General features: G+C 44.5%; 1 long non-coding RNA gene across 1 annotated transcript; it reads left to right on the plus strand.

The window, feature by feature from the left end:
* Nucleotides 1-306: 306 nt before the first annotated feature.
* Nucleotides 307-746, plus strand: LOC307131366. Its single transcript, XR_013817161.1, has 3 exons — nucleotides 307-382; nucleotides 472-570; nucleotides 654-746. It is a non-coding gene; the product is annotated as an uncharacterized lncRNA (long non-coding RNA).
* Nucleotides 747-3965: the final 3219 nt, after the last annotated feature.

Raw genomic sequence — 3965 nt, forward strand, 5'->3', positions numbered from 1 at the left:
CTTTAAACTATTTGTTTTATGTTTTTGGCTGTGCTTTCCTTTTTCGTGATCAACAATGACAGGACACCGTCTTCAACTCAATCTCTGCATGGACGCGACGAACTTGTTGGACTCATTTTCAGGAGGCTGTCTTCGTCTTCATAACTCTGAGGCAAACTGCAGCCGCTATGAACCACAGCATGGGTAATGTAACGTTACGATTTAAAGAATATGCTTTTATTCAGCTGTATAAGGAAATGGATGCGTTAATAGATCCGAGCTTAAAACTGCACATTTTGTTTACACAGACTATCCTCGCCTCATAACGAAGCCGTGAGCTCTTATCTGCTTGGAGAGATTTCCGCGAGTCCAGATTTAACCGCTGATCACGACGAAATTGTGTGTAAGTAACTTCTAATGTGTTTCTCATTCCTTGTTTAATTTTACCGTGACTGTTTTTATTAATACCAGTCTCATGTAATTGTTTTCCAGCTGCCTGTAAGACGTATTATGAATCGACACGCCGGAGCTTCAGATACAAACAACCTGAAACTGCGAAGTTTAGCTCGGAGTCGATCAAGAAGAAAAAGGGTAAGATTTATTATATTAGATCCGTTTTTTGTCAATGTGAGTATTTTTCAGGTTGCTTATTGTCTTTATGGATTGTATTACAGTTGCTGGAAGCAAGAGTGTGCTGGATGAGGTGGACGTTTGGAAGTCCGCGGCCATTGAACTCATGTTTGACGAGGAAGACGGCTTTGTTGACGGAGTGTCTGGATGGATTGTGCGGCCACCGCGCTCTCGCAGCCTGGAGCTCGACGAACTTTACATTACGAGACATTACTGCTGCACTGTACATAGTTGTGTGTTTAACAATAAAGCTCTTTCTTTGAGTAAACCGCTGTGTTTTATAAATGAAGCCCTTTCTTTGAATGAACAGCTGTATGCTTATAAATGAAGCCCCTTGTTTGAATAAACGGCACGGTCCGTATAATTTTCCCATATATTCCTTGATGGTATGAATACTTCATAGCACAATAACATTAATATGAAACAAATTATTACAACATAAATTATATATTTATTATTATTATTATTGGGGTTTACATTTATAATGAGCCAGGGGGACCAATAATGATTGGTTTGCAGTGATCTGCCAACCAATCACGAGGGATTTTTCTTTTTTAAATGTAGTGGCTTCAGCCAATAGTGAGTGAGTAAATTCAAGTCTGGCCGTTGACTCTCTGGTTTCGCTGCTATTCATATGCAAATTAGAGGCGTCGCACCTCCGCGCGGTCTCTCAGCGGGGGGCTCTCCACCTACGTCATGGTTCGTTTACGACAATTTGTGGCACAGACGAACGCGACGTTCGCTGCCTCTAAATTGTCGAAAGCTGCCGAAAATTAGGGAGATTTCCAGGAGTATACAGGCGTTTATGGGGTCGAAAATCCCACTTTTCATGCAGTGCTGGTGACGTCATAGGCGCACCTGCTGCACGAGGCTATAAATAGATGAGCTTCAGCTGGAGCAAACCAGGTCTTTTTGTTTTCAGACCAACTCTGTGTTATGGTGTGTTACAAAGTCTCTGAAAAAAAAAAAAAAAAAAAAATTCTCTCTCTTTCAAGACTCAACTCGAGATCTTTGTTAGGAGTTAGTTTTCAACATGGCAGTGTGCAGATTTCTCTCTCTTTCTCATCTCTGTTACAAAGAAACATTAGTGGAAAGAGTTCTAGTTAAATCTAATCAGTTGGAAACGAGTCAGCAGAGTAAAACGCTGTATATTCATGTTCTCTTTCAAATAGAACTGGATGTGCACGTTTATTGCTGTGTGTGTTTGGGGAGTCAGACGAGTGCGAGCATTGCAAGCCTTTACAGTTAGAATGCTTTATGCTCGTCTGGGCTACTTTCAGTCCGCACCAGTTTTCGGAGCTCTCGAATGGGTTTGTTGACGAGCAAGAGACGGGTCCGTCCCTTTCGCTTGCTCGCTCACCAAATGCATGTTTCCCCGCGTGATCCCGAAGCGCGCTCCAGGGTTTCTTCGGCTCGCGCGGGGAATGATGATGAATCTCTGGGTCCGCGGACCTCGAGCAGCCGCCTGCGATCGTTCCTCACATGATGGTGAATCCATACGAGGAATTTATCGAGGTGGTTGTTCGCGCGGTGGCCAGGGCAGTTTGTCTGGTACCGTGAATGAGAGATCCCCGAGCGCAGTGAGCTTGAGGTTTCTGTCTAGAAAGCATTTACTTCACATGTTTTTGTACCCTTGACTTCGACATTTTCGACTATCATGGGCGCGAAATCGCGTGGATATGTGAGAATACCCCAGGTGGGAGACGCTCACGAGCTATCTCTCGCCTGGCTCTGCATTTTCATTAAAGAGACATACCTCCCCATAAAGCCATGTAGAAAATAAACGTCGGCTGTCATGGGCAAAGCTTATATATATGAATTATATATTGAATATTATTTTATATGGAATATATATATATATAATATATTATTTTATATGGAATATGTATTGTATATGATTTATATAAGAATAATAAATATAAAGGGACAGGCTGGTGCTGCGCTGCACACTATGGCTGTCTTGCAAGCATATCAGGCTGACCTTCTGAAGGATTTGAGTGGTTCATTTGGTGACTCAGTTAACTCTGTAGTGGCCAGATTTAAAGGAGTGGAAGAAACATGAAGTGTTCACTCAGTTTCTTCCTCAATGCACTCAAGGGGAGGGGCTATCAGCCACACAACCTCTCTTCAGTCCTTCAAGATTTAGGGGGGTAATAAGCAGAGTGTGGCGAGTCGCGCTCTCCCTCGTAAAGACTGGAGACCGGCTCGTCATCCTCAACAACCTCCCAGGGCAGACCTCGGGACTGTCATCAATATAAGAAGTCCGGTGGTCTGGTGCCCAGTCTGCCCCCACGGGACAGGGCGTGTCAAACATTTGCTCGCCCCACCCCGTTATCCTCAAAACTACTCCATCCCCGCCGCCTCTGGTGATTCGGGGGGGCAGTGGTTTCCAGTGAAATGTTAGACGTTCAGTGTTTAAATCCTGCTATCATCCAGGACATAGAACGTCTAACATCCCCTCAACAGGAAGTGTTAAAATTGTCACTCTCAGAGTCTCAGGCAGCGTGTGAACTTCTGCCAGGCGTTTCTGCATGGGTGTTAAGCACGGTGAAAATTAGTAAACTAATTTATTTGTCATCCTCCTTGTTTGAACGGCGTGGTCTCCACTTCCGTGAAGGCGGAGTTGGCGTTCTTACTGTCACAAGTGACAGCAGTTACTTCCTGGTCCCCAGTAGGGTGGGGGGGATGTCTAATCTCAGATCGTCGAGTCTTAAACCGTGAAGCAGTTAAAGTACTCAAGGTCAAGATGTTACAGTGAAGGCGGTCGTGTCGCATATTCAACATTGTGATTGGATTCGGCACGATTGATCCGAAGGACGCATGTATTCGCATATAAAGTCTGCCACAACACAGGAAGTTCCTGAGGTTCGCTCTTGGGGGCAAAAGCTTACCAATTTTGGGTCTTCCATTTGGCTAGCCTTGTAACCGCACATAAACAAAATGTATGGATGTATTGCCGGCTCCATTGGGATTCCGGGGCATTCAAATTTTGAATTACAAAGGCGATTGCTAAAATTAGCACAATCACATGAGATGGTGCTTCAACACAGTGTGTTGGCTCATCTAGTTTCTCTAGGGTTGAGACTCAACACCAAGAAAAGTGTTCTTTCTCCTGCCCAGAGAACGACTTATCTAGGGTTTGTTCGGTTTTTGGTCACAAGGTGGGCACAATGGTTTCCCGCTTGAATCAAGACCATTCAGTATTCCCTGAGCAAAGTCAGGCTAGACCAAGATCTTACTGATCATCAGCACCAGAGTGTTAGGTCTAATGGCATCAGCATCCACGGGTTTCCCTTTGGGGTTGTTGCACATAAGACCGTTTCAGTTGTGGCTCAAAGCCAGAGGACCTAGGGCCA

The sequence above is a fragment of the Gobio gobio genome (genome assembly GCF_949357685.1).
Source record: "Gobio gobio genome assembly, chromosome: 9".
NCBI classification, from domain to species: Eukaryota; Metazoa; Chordata; class Actinopteri; order Cypriniformes; family Gobionidae; genus Gobio; species Gobio gobio.